The 15,829-nt window shown below is 44.5% G+C and overlaps 1 pseudogene; it reads left to right on the top strand.

Annotated features, from left to right (window-relative positions):
- Positions 1-230: 230 nt before the first annotated feature.
- LOC116623468 lies at positions 231-809 on the top strand (annotated as a pseudogene).
- Positions 810-15,829: the final 15,020 nt, after the last annotated feature.

Genomic DNA, 15,829 nt, shown 5'->3' with positions numbered 1-15,829 from the left:
GGGTAGGGCTTGATAATTTGCATTTTTAAAAAGTGCCATGGTGGTGCTGATACTGCTGGTGCAAGAACCACACACTGGGCCCCTTGCTCTAGAGTCTAGGAAGGCATGCTAGTGGGCAGTCAGATGGCACGTTGAGTCAGTGAGTCTGCACAATCTTTATGTTCAGGGGATCTTATTTGGGGCTTGAACTAAAATGTAAGCACAGGCTCTCTTTGCCACATCTCCTGCTAGAATGAAGACCATTCTCAGCAATCAGACTGTCAACATTCCAGAAAATGTCGACATCACTCTGAAGGGACGCACAGTTATTGTGAAGGACCCAGAGGAACCCTGTGAAGGGACTTCAGTCACATCAATGTAGAACTCAGTCTTCTTGGAAAGAAAAAGAAGAGGCTCCGAACTGACAAATGGTGGGGAAATAGAAAAGAGCTGGCTACTGTTCGCACTATCTGTAGTCACGTACAGAACATGGTCAAGGGCGTTACACTGGGCTCCCGTTACAAGATGAGGTCTGTGTATGCTCACTTCCCCATCAACATTGTTATTCAGGAGAATGGTTCTCTTGTTGAAATCCGAAATTTCTTGGGTGAGAAATACATCTGCATGGTTCGAATGAGGCCAGGTGTTGCTTGTTCTGTATCTCAAGCCCAAAAAGATGAGTTAATTCTTGAAGGAAATGACATTGAACTTGTATCGAACTCAGCTGCTTTGATTCAGCAAGCCACAACTGTTAAAAACAAGGATATCAGAAAATTTTTGGATGGTATCTATGTTTCTGAAAAGGAACAGTTCAGCAGGCTGATGAATAAGATCTGAGTTGTCCATCTTCAGAAACAGCAAGATGCCAGATGATTTTTTAGACTTATTTGTGATATTTTAAAAAGATGCAATAAAAGCTATACTGGTTTGGGCAAAAAAATTAAAAAATTAAAAAAATAAATAAAATGTAAGCACAGTGCTAATACAGTGTGAGAACTCAGTACCTTATGCTTAATCTCAGGGAATAATCCACATATTTGAGAAGACTTAAGATCCAGAAATCTGGAGAATACCTCGAGCTGTGCTCATATCTATATGATAGTAGGGGCAGGTGGCCACAATTGCTTAGGGTAAAATCATAAGGTCACTGGTTTTGTCCTGGTGATTCCAACATGTGCCTTTTGAAAAGCAACCAATAATCCATCTCACTCCCTGGGAGTGTGGCTGGGCTGCATCACAATCAAAGATGCTGCATAAATCTGCCTTTAAGATACCCCATGTGGAGTGTTCCCAGAAGGGCTCAACTGCTATTCTTCTCAAACCCTAAGGAAGCCCCTTCTGGGAGAGTGTGCACTGCTAATCACTTCATGTTCTCTCTTCCAGTTCAGCCTGCTTAGCCCCTTGCACCACTCTCCATACCTCTGCTCTTTTTCTTCTACCCCCAAAAATGGATCAGCTGGGAGCCGAGCATCACCAATAGTCAATCCATACTTCTGGGGTCCAGGTGACAGTCAGCAGCCTCCTGCCTGAGAGCACTAAGATGCCTTGGGTCAGGGAGGGCCAGAAAGCTGCTGCCTAACATGGAAAGCAAGTGCCATGTCCAGAAGCAGGCTTTCTAGGTTACCAGTCAGGGTTCTACTGCAGGAAACAGAAACCATTCTAGCTATTTCAAACAGAAAGAGGTTTAATACTGGAAATAAGGTGCTTATAAAATCCCTGGAAGGCCTAGCGGAACAGGCTGTGCAGGACTAAGACCCCGAACATCACTGTAGAAGTGGCCCACCAAAGGAATTGCTTACTACTTTTGCTACAATCAGGCAGCAGGTAAATCAACATCTCTCTGTCCTAAGCACTAACTCTAGGTCCTACCATAGTGGCAGTGAAATGGGGATAAAGAAACACCCCATACATCTGCTATATCAGAACAAGCAAAATGGATGCCTCATCTCTTTTCCTATTTAATTTGGTTGCAAATCAAATCTCACCAAAATGTAGCTGATTGGCAGAACCTTAAGCACATAGAATCCCAGCTATGAGGACTATCCCACTCTCTTGGAATTAGAGCTTTTAGCTTCTCTCCCCCACTCCTGAAGTAAAGGGACACCCACTGGGAAAAGATTGGAACAGATGTTGAGTGAACCAATCTATTGTATTCCCTACTGCAACCTGGTATCTTGGAACTCTTAGTGTTGAAAGTGAAAGAAAATAGTCACAAACTGACCAAGAATGGAGGGAATTTTATTGCCTCATGTAATGGAAAAACTCTACAACTATGCTATCTTCAGGTGGGTGTGATCCAGGGACTCAAAAAATGTGGTGATCCAAAGGGGCACCTGCACCCCAATGTTTACAGCAGCAATGTCCACAATAACCAAACTACGGAAAAAGCCAAGATGTCCATCAATAGATGAATGGATAAAGAAGATGTGGTATATATATATATATATATACATATATATATATATATATATATATACAATGGAATATTACTCAGCCATCAGAACAGATGAAATCTTAAACATTTACATCAACATGGATGGAAATGGAGGGTATTAGGCTGAGTGAAATAAGTCAATCAGAGAAAGAGACTATCACATGGTTTCACTCATATGAGGAATATAAGAAACAGCACAGAAGATCATAGAGGAAGGGAGGGAAAACATAATGGGAAGAAATCAGAGAGGGAGACAAACCATGAGAGACTTTAACTATGGGAAAGAAACGGGTGCTGGAGGTGAGGTGGGTGGGGGTATGGGGTAACTGGGTGTTGGGCATTAAGGAGGGCACATGATGTGATGAACAGTGGGTGTTATATGCAACCGATGAATTACTGAACTCTACATCTGAAACTAATGATGTACTATATGTTGGCGATTTGAATTTAAATAAAAAAAAGAATTTAAAAAATAAGCACATATCGCTAGAACCCCATCTCTGTTGGCTCTGCTTTCTTCCCTGATGTTTTATTCTCAGGCTCCACCTAGTGGTGAAATGAGTTCCAAATGTTTCACCCTCGCTTCCTCCCAGCATCAAATCTAGTGAGGAAGAAAACTATTATTCCCAATAACTCTTACATTTACCTTGGGTGCCATTCTCATTGGACCGGCTTGGGCCACATGATTAATTCATGCCGTGAATTAATTACCATCTCCAGGGCATGAATGGGTTGACTGGCCAGGCCTGGGCCACATGCAACATCCTTGGAACTAGAGGGTCCTGGGCCTAATTAAGGCACATAAACTAAATGCAGATGGTGAAGATTTCCCAGAGTAAAAAATGTATCCTCGAAGGCAGAGCAACACAACACAAAAGAACAGTTGGTTACCTCCTCGGGGGCGTTGGACAAGTTCCACCACCTCTCGGATACCCTCTTGGCTTATATAAATAATGAGAGGGCTTGACAATAACATCTTGAAGATCCCTGACAGACTTGACTTGCCTGGATCTGTGGTTCTTCCCCAGAATCCCTCCCACATTGTTTTTACCATTTCTTAGAAAACCTTTAGTCCCCATGTAATTTCTCTTTTCTCCTAGGTGTGGAGACTATTTTGGCACAGTCTCTTTTGCATTTTCAACCTATTTCCATGCTGTTCCTGATCCTCACTTCTCAACTCTCTGATGTATTTGTTTTGTTTTGCTTTGCTTTGCTTTGCTTTAATTTTAATTACACCTTCCAGGGCAGCATCACCAGAAGATCTCATCAGTGAGTGGATAAGGATCGATAAGAAAGGTAAATGACGACACAGATGGCCGACCTCCGTCAAGTTCCAGGAGACATAATCCCACCCCCTGAAGGAAAACCACTTGAGTTCCATTTGCAACTATTTATTTCTGAAACACATTATGATAATCACCATTAATTAATGGCCTACCACATAGCAGGCAATGTGATGAATGCTTTACATACATTATCTTTAATACTCCTGACACCCCTAAAGGGTGTACATGTATTACTGTTCCTATTTAAAGAGTAGATTTGGGACTCGGATAGGCATTATCAAACAAGTGACTACCGAGAACTGACCATATGCTAATCACTGCTGGAAGCTGAGGGAGTGGGCAAAAGAAAGAGTGAGATGCAGCTCCTGTCTCCCCAGAAAACAAAGACAGATTTAGACAACAAAAATGGAATAGTCAAGACGGAGTACAATGAAGCCAAAAAAATGCAGAATGTCTGGCCCTTCGGCAAATGAGACTGAGCGAATGCTTCATGGAGGAAGTGTGACTTTCCATTGGGGCCCAGAGGCTCTCCTTGCAAATAGTATCACAAAGTTCAAACACAGTTCATGAAAAATGCTCATTCTTTCTCTAACATGATGACTATCTCAGGAAGAGAACAAAAATGTGGGCATTAACTCCTCCACAGAAGCCCATTCTGGAGAGCCCCATCTCTATGGTCCCAGATGGCCATCTATCCTCTTCTTAAAAGACCTTGCACAATTTGTTCCTGCTACAGAGCTCTGGATCAGCAACTTTTTCACATTATATTTAGAAAAAGTAATAAAATGGTTCTCCCTGCAGGCTTCGCCAACTGGTTGGTGTTATTTCAAATTAAAAAACAAAAGCAGAAAGCAAAACAAGAAAGGAGACCAAATTACCCACTTGTGGAAAGGAAGGCACACAAATCATTCACAGGGTCCCTCCCAGGCTGCTCACAACCCACACCTACCCCTCCCACCCCTACCTGAGGCCAAGTTTTGGCCTCACTGGTGTTCCTGGCAGCTCCCTAAAGTCACCGAGGTGTGAGGTGCGAGGCCTGGCTGCAACTCCACAGCAGCTTTGTGCATTATCTACAGAATTGCAAAAACCTGCTTTGAAATCCTGATCTGACACTTAGCAGTTCTGTGACTGGGCGAGTCAGTTAACCTCCCCTTGCCTTCCTCATCTGTAAAGTGCAAAAGATAATTCTTGCTCATGTTAAGATAAAGTGAGATAATGCATTCAAGGTGCTTGTGTGGTGCCTGGCACATAATAAGAGCTTTGTAAAAGGTAGTGAGCATGATTACTGTTGATCACTCTGCTTGCTAATTGATTTTCCTAGGCCTACCACTGTTATAAAACACGTATCTACTGTCTCTGTCTAAACAGAGAAAGGAGCAACAAGAGAGCAGCACTCGGCATGAAGGGCTCTCTTGTCAAAGGCAGAGATAAGGACTGTTTCCTGGTAGAAACAGGCAGCTGAAGAAACATCTTTGAGAGAAAATCAAACTTCGATCTCACATATAATCCACACCACCTGAGGTCCTCTATGAAGACCTCTTAAGGAGGCTGGAGGTGGGGGATAGTGAAGTTGATTTCTATTTTTTTTTTTCTTTTTCTTTTAAAGATTGTACTTAAATTTAAGTTAGTTAACATATAGTGTATTATTAGTTTCATGGGTAGAATTTAGTGATTCATCAGTTGCATAGAACACCCAGTGCTCATTACATCACTCGCCCTCCTTAATGCCCATCACCCAGTTAGCCCACCCCCCACCTCCCTCCAGCAACCCTCACTTTGTTCCCTATAGTTAAAAGTCTCCTATGGGGGCGCCTGGGTGGCTCAGTCTGTTAAGCGTCTGCCTTCAGCTCAGGTCATGATCTCAGAGTTCTAGGATCAAGCCCCGCATTGGGCTCCCTGCTCAGCGGGGAGCCTGCTTCTCCCTCTTCCTGTGCTGCTCCCCCTGCTTGTGCTCTCTCTCTCAAATAAATAAAATCTTTTTTTAAAGAAAAGAGTCTCCTATGGTTTGCCTCTCTCTCTGTTTTTATCTTATTTTATTTTTCCTTCCCTTCCCCTATGTTGATCTGTTTCTTAAATTCCACACATGAGTGAAATCATATGGTATATGTCTTTCTCTAATTTCACATAGCATAGTACCCTCTGGTTCCGTCTGCACCAGTGCAAATGGCAAGACTCCATTCTTGTTGATGGCTGCATAACACTCCTGTGTGTGTGTGCACATGCGAGCACACACACACACACATATACCACATCTTCTTTATCCATTCATCAGTCGATGGATAGTTGGGCTCTTTCCATATTTTGGCTATTGTGGATAGTGCTGCTATAAACATTGGGGTGCATGTGCCCATTAGAATCAATATTTTTGTATCCTTTGGATAAATACCTAGTAGTGCTGTTGCTGGGTCATAGGGCAATTCTATTTTTAACTTTTTGAGGACCCTCCATACTGTTCTCCAGAGTGGCTGCACCAGTTTGCATTCCCACCAACACTGTAAGAGGGTTCCCTTTTTGCTGCTTCCTTGCCCATCTCTGTTGTTTCCTAAATGGTTAATTTTAGCCATTCTGACTAGTGTGAGGTGGTATCTCACTGTGGTTTTGATTTGTGTTTTCCTGATGCCAAGTGATGTTGAACATTTTTTTCATGTGTCTGTTGTCCATCTGTATGTCTTTGGAGAAATGTCTGTTCATTGTCTTCTATTTCTTGGCTGGATTTTTTGTTTTTTGGGGTATTGAGTTTGATAAGTTCTTTATAGATTTTGGATACTAGTCCTTTATCCAATATGTAATTGGCAAATATCTCCTCCCATTCTGTTGGTTGACTTTTAGTTTTGTTGTTTCCTTTGCTGTGCGGAAACTTTTTATCTTGATGAAGTCCCAATAGTTCATTGTTGCTTTTGTTTCCCTTGCCTCTGGAGGCGTGTCTAGTAAGAAGTTGATTTCTGTGAAAGGTTCTTCTGTGGGTACTGAGCACCAAACACCCCAAATTTCCTGGCAATGGGGACAGTCCTGTGAGAGGGCAGCACAAAGGCACATTCAGGCTATCCTTCTCCATGTGCTCCCACAGTGATCTTCTAACATGGAGGCAAAAGGATTATGGAACCTAGGAAAATGTGGAAGGCTGGTTATTTTAATTCTCTAAAATCCTTTGTGTGTGCACAAAGGTGTTAACATATTTTTTCTGTAACATAACCACTGCAGAAATGATCACCACAGTTAATTCCAGATAGATTTAACCCAGAATATTTTCTTCTCCCCCAGAATAGTATCTAAAGATGCCAGGCTTATCTGACTTTGAAACATTAGTTTTGAGGAGGAGGGGTTTTATCCTTGGGCAGCCTCTGTCCACACTGACACCTACAGAGCTATCTGGTTCTTACTGAGCTTCAGTCGTTGTGCATACACTCTGAATACCCAAGGTTCTGTTAACAAGGCCCCTTTTAGCCACTCTGTCATTCCTCCAGGCCCCAGTCTTCAGCAGTGAGATACTTCAGTGCTTTCCCACTTGTGAGCTATGAGGGACTACTGTGTCTGCCTCATGGTGGGCTGTGAGTGAGGGGCAGTGTCTGCAGAGACCTAGGGTGTAGGGAATACAGTGTGTGCACAGTCCTGGTTTGTGAGGGACAAAGGTTTCTGCCCAGTTCTATAGCTGAGGGGCGAATATATCAGCCCTGTCTTGGACCATGTGGGACTATTATGTCTAGGCAGGAGAGACGACAATGTCTGTCAGTCCTGAGCAATGGAGACTCTATTGTGTGCACACTCCGGGGTGTCAGGGACTATAGTTTCTGCCCACCCTGGGCTCTGAGGGACTACCCTACCCTTAGAGTGTCTACCCCAATGTTCCAGGCTACCGTCTTCTGGGTTTTGGGAAGATTCCATACCAGGAATGTGTGTGCCCACGTAGAAATTAGCATAGGTCTTGGGTTCAGTTTCTCCAACTTTTCTGGGATTTCCATTTCCTTTCTGGAGGGCTAGAGTTTCAGAGACCTTTAAAATACCCATGTCTCTTGCTTTCCCTTAGCCTCCTTCAACCCTCCCAGTTCAGCCCAGACCACTGTTCTCTATTAAGAGCAGTGGATGCAAAATTTGTTTGAATGAGGAGAAGGGGAACATCGAAAACAAATAGGATGAGGGGAGTGTAAAAGAGAATCCGCATTAGCCCACCCAGAGACACCTGGATTTCCCTCTTCTCACAGCTGCTGTCTCTGAATGAGGGCTCTGCTTCCTGGGATTGTGCCTAGAATGCCCCTAGAAGGTGGTTGTACAGGAGGTAAAGCCTGGGGACTGAAGCCTGCGGTTCTTCCCCCATAGCCTGCTTGCAGCTGTGCAACTTGTGAAACTGTCATAGTTTCCTACCTAAAATAGGATAAGGACCTTCTCTGAGGTACGCACACACTGTGCACAGGTCAGATAGGGAGGCTCAGTCACTTGGGCTGACCACTTATCTAAGAGGACCAGTCACTAGGACAGCATGGGGGTACAGAGGGCTGCATGTCCTAGGAGAAAGCCAATGCGAGAGGAGGACCAGTCGCAAAAGAAGGAAACCCAGTCACAGGATAGAGTCAGTTATGGGGAGAGGGCTCGGCCGTATGACAGAGGAGAGCCATCGCTGGGAAGGCTCATTTGAGAGGGTGGAGAGGGGGGAGCCAATTACCAGGGAGGGCCACACTGGTGAGTCCTTGGGTCAACTGGAGCTGTTGGTTCTCCAGTTGGCTATTACTGCAGACTTGGAGAGAAAATGATCCCGCAGGTAGCAAAATGAGGTTGATTGAGGAAGGTCAGAATTTAGGAGGAGATGAGATCCAAAGGAATTGTTCTAGGGAAAAACAGAAGGTAGCAAAAGGTAGCAGGAAGTTTCAGGGGGGGAGAGGAAAGGGCATGCTGACATGGAAGGGATGCTGATCTGGACCATGGATGATTACAGACCCCTGGGAGAGATCACCAGACAGGAAGCATAATTTACCTGCTCTTTTGGCTCTTCCTAAAATGGAGACAATATGGGAGTCCTCAGAGACCACCAGAGACCATTTTAATGAGACTATGTCGGCGAGTCGGAGAGATTGAGCAAGTCAAGCGTTGCAGGGGGATTATTCCTGATACGAAATAATTGGAAACAAACTCAATGCCTGCCTTTTAGAGATGGCTGAACTAAATAATAGTACAATGTGATATTCTGCAGACTTTTAAAAGAATGTGGAAAAGGATATTAAGTGTCAAGGGCAACTATTTTTGTGAAATGCAAAGAAGCCTGTTGAAATGCTGTCCGTGTAGTGCCAGCCATGTCCCTCGTCTGATCACATCCCCTCCACCACAGCCCCTTCACTCTCCACGGCCTCCTGCTTCACCCCTACCTGGGCTCACTGCCCTTCCTCCTCCCACCATGTGCCGTTCTTCAAACAGCAGCCAGAGAGAGCTTTTGTAAAGCACAAATCACATCATCTCATCCCCTTGTTTCAACTCCTCCAATGGCTTCCTGTTGCATTTAGAATCAAATAGAAAACCTTCCTAGGTACTGCAAGGCCCTATTTCTCTGGGCCCTCCTACCTCTTTGGACTTCTTTCTTTCCACTGCCTCGCTGGGTCCTGGTCTTGATGTTTTAGCCACAGTGGCCTTCTTTCTGTCTGTTAAATACTCCAAGTGCATACCACCTTTTCATTAGCTGCTCCCCTCCCCACATAGAATGCTTTCCCTGTGGATGAAGGTCAGTAAACTATGACCCACTGTTTTGTACAGCCCATGAGCTAAGTATGTTTTTATACTTTTAAGTTTTTCATTTTTTTAGGGAGATGTGACAGAAATACTATGTAGCCCACAAAGGCTAAAATATTTACACATAGTTTGCAGTCCCCAAGCTAGACCTTGGTGTGGGTGTCTTCTTCTTGTCACGCAGATTTTAGCTCAGATGGTGACATCCTACACAGGTTTTTAACTTCCTTCAACCTAAAGTGACTTCCTTCTGCTGACTCGAGATACCACTCTCCACTAAATAATAGCAATAAAAATCATTATTGAGTGTTTACCATGTGCTAGGAATGTTTTAGTTTTCTAAGACTCAGCAGTCATGGAGTTTGCAGCTTGGGGCAGGGAGCAAACAAACGAATAAGGGCTATGAGGAACCATGAAATGTGTGTGTGGCGGGGGCAGGGGACCTCTTTTATTACACCTGTCAGGAAAGGCCTCTCTGACAAGGTGATATTTGAGTCCAGACCTGAAATAATGAGGGAAAGAGTGCTTCATGCAGAGAGAACTGCCAAATAATTGTAGGAAAATGAATAACTAAGAGCTTGGTACTCTTGGTGGTGGTGGTGGGGGTGACTTTGGGAACAACAGACCAAGGTTACTCACTTAATTAAAGTATGCAGACCGTATTTCATACACTCCTGCTATTTTAAACTAGGATAGTTTCTGGCCTTAAGTGGTAAAAATGTCCCCTTAGGTTGGTTTATGTTTATATTCAGCAGCATTTTGGCAAATAACACGCAGATCTGTATTTTTTTTAGTTTATTTGAGAAAAGGAATAAAAATATTTTTAAATAGTATTGTAAGAAGCCCTGAATGATAAAGACTATTTAAATCTTGTTAGAGTTGTCTTATTTTCAGTTTATCCTAAAATCTACCATCTTTTCTAAGGAGAATAGCAGACTCCACTTTTGTGTTTAACTGGAATTTATATCTCTCTTATCATATCACTTTTTTGGTACCATTATTATTTGAAATTCTTATTTATGTGTTTATTTTCTGTGGCCTCTGATGAAATGCCAGCAGGCTTTTCTGCTTTGTTCACCTTGGTGTCTCAAGAGGCTAAGTTTTGAAACATTTTAGCATACTCACTAATGTTGAATGTGCATGAAGTATGGAGTGTGTGTGTGTGCGTGTCTGTGTGTCTGTGTGTCTGTGCCATGAGATTATGGGATGTTTACTTATCTACATCTTTATAATGGTTCATGTACAATGAACATGTATTATGTATTACTTATATAATCACTCAAATAGTGCCAATGGGGGGGGGCGGGGAGACTGCCATCCAGAAAGCAGAACCATACAGTCTGCTAAGCAAACCAGAGCAAGAAGGGAAGATTTTTACATACCATGCAGACTGTCCTCAATAGAAACCCAGGGAGGGCGAGCCATTTATTTAGCCACACAACTAGTTAAAGGCAGAACTCAGGGAAAAGCCAGGGCTCCTGGGTCCTAAGCCCATGTTTCTCATTCACACAAAACTCTTACAGGCTTTTTCACCCCTGTTATGAAGCTCTGAATCCAAAGAATGATAGGGAGGGAGCACTCTGTTTGTTCAGGGGAAGCAGAGAGAGAGGGGTAAAATCCTGAGAACTCTGACCCAGAACTGGAATTCAGGATTCAGGATCGAGATCTGGGCCCCGTATGTCATGTGGCTTCATATGTGAAGAGAAATTATAGCAGATGTCATCAGTGCTTGCCCGTCCCTCCACCGTGCTCACCGTTTCTCTGGACTCATTCCCCATAGCCAGGACCAGAATTATTCTCCCTGAAAACTCTCTCTGACTGCCAGTATAGTATCAGGTTCAAAGTGCTAGAAGCAGCCAAAAAATTACTGACAGGAGTGGTAAATGACTGTCTCAGCCCTGTCGTCCCTCAGGTGGGATAACTGAGTGTGTGTTCTGTACTGTTTCTCCAAGTTCCTCGTGGTTTCAGTTCCGGCTACCCACAGTGGTCCCTGGCTCACTATCACAACCCCCTCCTGGCTACCAACCCTTCCCTAATTTCCTCCACTTAAACCACCACCTGTACTCACATCCTTGTCTCAAGCTCTATTTGGGGGGAAATCTAAACCAAGACCATCTTAGGTCCAAAAGAAAGATGGAGGCCCCTAATCCTGTCTCTTTCTGCTGGTCTTTCATGGTCGCTGTTCAGATAATGAGGTAAATTTGAGTGAACCCAACAGACATTTATTGAGCATCTGGTATCTGTCAGTACCTCATCAAATGTAGAAAGAGGCAAAAAGGAAAAGAATGGCACATGGTTGCTGCTTTCAGGAACGTACAGTCAAGCTGGGAATATGTGGCTTATGCACCTAAAAGGAGAAACTACTGCCCAGTACAGGAAAGATTGCAAGGCACTCCTTACATTAGTATTCACGTATTTATTAGCCATTACTCTGTGCTTTTGTTTAATATCAAACTGAGCACCAGAAGCTCCAGAATGAATCTTGCCGGGGTCCCAGAGATGTAAGAAACTTGCACACAAAGCTAGCATCAGAGTTTGAGGGTTTGGGGAAAGGCAAGTTTACGTCAAGCCTATAAGGAGTCCAGAGTGGGCAAGATGGATTCCTGGTATTTAGTGGGGGGAGCAGGGACTAATGGCTCATTTTTTACCTCTATGTTACTTCTTTGCTTCATGATTTAGGATAAATCTTTATAATGTCTCTGCAAAGGCCTCTGGGGTCCTGTGAAAGTAGCCCAGCATAGTCATGAAGCTTCACTGAAAACTCATATGCACACAAACTCAATTTTAAGTTATTAAAAATGAGGATTAATGAGATAATATGTGTGAATGCCAAGTTATATAAGTTGTATAAATTCAAGGAATAATTATTACTGTCATTTCTGATGCATCCATTCATGTGTTCCTAATCGCTCAATTCTTTAGCATTCTTCAGAGCTCTTAATTTTTTTTTTTAAGTTCCACACTCTCCATTTTCCCATAACAGTATGAAACTAGCAGACTCATTTTACAGCCTTGTCTTGACTGAGGATGCCCAAGAAACTGACCTCTTTCCTAAGCATCCAAGCATGCCCCAGTTTGGGAAATTTGCCCAAAACTCATGACATGAGTGACCTATGCTGAGCCCTGCTGGTTTCTCTGCCCTGAACTTTGAGACCATGATTACGCTCAGAATTACTTGGCTGTTACCACTTTGCTGGTTGTTCTGAACACAAAGCCCCTTAGGGGGAGCGACTTCACCCCGCCACCCCACCCCACCCCACCCCCACCACCAAGGGCTGATGCCTTGTTTCACAGTGGGAGAATTTGTATACATTTTTATTAAATCCCAGTCCGGCTTTAATGCCCCATGTTTGGATGGGGAACATCATTTGCCAATTTTCAGGCTCTTGAAGGCTCTTATAAGCCACTACCCCCCTTTTTTAAACATGTAAGAGTGATGGTGATTTACAGTTACTATGTGGCAAACATTCGGAGCAAGTGACATGTACTTTTATAAGGTGTCTTTATTCTGGTAATTTTGTGTATTGGAATCTCTAAATTTGGAATCCCTTTGCATTGTTGTCTATGTGCATTGTTAATCAACAGATTTTTACTGGGCACCTACTGGGCCCTCAGCTCTGGTTACTCATGCGAAGATGTATAAAGTAAGTGTTTGAGGAGTTGCTAGTATGGTAGGGAAGCCCATATGCTGTACCTGGCCTCTCCCTCCCTTATAGCAGATAGTCTTGCTCCTATCGCCTTGACTTTACTGATTACATGCCTCCTTCCTCTGTGAGACGGCCAAGGACAAAGCCTGTGCCATTCTGTTCCCCCACTCCAGTGTCTAACACAGTGCCAGGCACAGAGCTTACCGTTAGGAGAAACTGGCTGAATGGATGGGGAAAGGTGGAGTGGATACCTCTCCTCAGGGCACAGCACCACATACAGTGGGCGTGCTGTTTCAGGTGAAGGCAGGCCCAGCCCAGCAGCTGGGGACTGGCCACAATGCTTACAGGCATGCCCCTGACCTCTGCTGCAGTACTGCATGCTGTCCCAACCTGCTAGATAGGCCACAGGGCCATGGCTCTCCCCAGAATGCTCTGAGGGAGGAAACACATTCTTGTGTAATCCTCTCCTTTCAAAATTAGCTATATTCAGTCCATGTTGTATGTCACCCACAAGAAACTGGACAGAAATGTTTATCACTCAGAGCTGTTTCTCAGACCGAAGGACGCACCCAGATAGCATCATCGGCACTGGCAGTGTGCTGTTCAAGGGGCCATGTCTGCCACATGCTTCCAGGCACTCAGTGCCTGACCACGGGTGGCCCCTGTCTGTGAGGCAGAAGGCTGCGGGCTGCCCAGGAGTGCCTGGGAATCCCTGCTGTGTGCAGGACACCATGCCAAGTGGCCTACCTCAAGTGTTCCACGCTATCACCACAGTTTTGCAGATGAGAAAACATCTCAGAAAATCTAACCAGTAGGTAACAACAGCTAACAGTCACTACGGAGCCTAAGAGGCCTGGCCTGATGCGAAGCCCTCTACCTACATCACCTCAGTCAGGGCCAGATGATGGTGAGGCAAGAGTGCCACCTAGGGTTCAAAACTGAAGGAGAATCTCACCACCCAGGTCCTGTTAGGTGCAGGGCTGACCTCCTAGGCAGCATCTCTTTTGTCATCCTTAGTATCTTACCTTCCACGGAAAATAATCTTGCAAGGTTAAGATTATTTTGCTCATTTCTTGATGAAGAAGTGAGCTTCAGAGAGGTGACTTAGCTTACCAGAGGGGCACAAAGGATGCGGAACCTGAGGCTGGGCCCCAGTCCTGTTTCCCTTAGACTACACAGTCTAAGATCATACTGCCGGTACATGATGGAGCCAAGCACTACTTCAGGGCCCCTTCAGCTGCATGCTGCCTTTGCTGTCACGGATAAACGGGGTGCTGTCCGACCCAAGCCCCTGAGGAACCCAGAATGCCCGAAGTGAAGCTGCTCTCCTTCCATGAGATGCTCCAGGCTCAACCTCAGTCAGCCAGCTCTGGTCTTCAGGCTGATTTCCCAAGCAGATGGTAGAGGCATAGAGAAGTATCAGAGTTCCCTTATGGGGCCAGACAGGCATGGGGCACTCTAGGCAGAAGCTGTCTCTGCCTGACCTGCAGACAGCGTTTGGCTTCCAAGCCACACAGCTTCACTTCAAGTCCCCACACCTCAGTGACTTGCTGGATGGTTTTAGACAAGTTACATAACCTCTCTGCACTTCAGTTTTCTCATCTAGAAAATGGGGGCAAAAATGGTGCCTACTTCATAGACTTGCTAGGATTACATAAGTTAATGCATATGGCAATACTTACAAGAGTTCCTGTAATTACTTTGTGTTTGCTATTATTATTTGGCTAATAGACATATCTGACCCACACAATGTTAAAATGTGAGATAATTATCAATATTTACAAATCAAAAGAATTCATGTAATAATATGAATTTCCAGCTTTTCATGAAAAATCAGATGTTTTGACAATGCCAGGTTGATATGTCCAAATGGCTGACAACTGACTAGTGCTGGGAGGGTCTCACCTCCCAGACTGCATAGATCCCTCCTGGGCCTCCTTGCTCATCCACACTGCCTACCTGGTCTTGCATCGGGCCATTCAGTCTACACCTTCTGATTCAGTGTGTGCTTACTGTGCACCTAGCATAGGAAATGGCAAGATATAGTCCCTACTTTGAAGTGAAACAACAGGAGAAAAGTAGGTTAGGGTATGAATCTAGAGAATGTGACCCAGGCCATGGGGGGAAAGTGGGGTGCCCCAGACTGAGGCTGGGACAGAGTCTTTCTGTCTGGTAGATCTTCTGATAATGGAAGTCTTAGGTCTCAGTCCAAAGTTCTAGCCAAGAAAATGTTGCCAGCTTAAAGGGAATGGTCTACTCTCTGGCACACCCTCACCTGCTAATTTACAGAACCTGAAACCCTCCAGAGTACTTAGATACATTCCAGTCATCTCCTGAGGACAGATCATGGAAGGCATGCCAGAGGAGGCAGTCGGGCTCCTGCCTACCCTCCACCTTATTTCCTACCAGCTTCCCCTTTGCCCACCATGCATTAGCCATACTGACCTTCTCTACAGCTCAATTGCTACTCCTTATTCCTGGCTCATACCCCCCCCTCCCACCTTTTTCGTGGCTGGCCCCTTCTTAGTTAAAATGTCCGCTCCTCAAACTGTCCCTGAACCTTCATCCCACTTCCTATCACATCCGTTTAATTCATTTCCTTTGAGGTTCTTGGCACTACCAGGAATTATTTCATTTACTGACATTCTCCCCTTAAGTAGACTGCAGCTCTCAGACAGGGACCTTGGTGCCTTGTTCATTTCTGATCACCCTGTGCTTAGAAGAGTGTGGACAAATAGGAGGTGCTTGCTCACTAAACACATAACAGGCTTAGA

Source organism: Phoca vitulina, unplaced genomic scaffold (genome assembly GCF_004348235.1).
Source record: "Phoca vitulina isolate PV1807 unplaced genomic scaffold, GSC_HSeal_1.0 scaffold58, whole genome shotgun sequence".
NCBI classification, from domain to species: Eukaryota; Metazoa; Chordata; class Mammalia; order Carnivora; family Phocidae; genus Phoca; species Phoca vitulina.
This window is presented reverse-complemented; position numbering and strand designations above follow the sequence as displayed.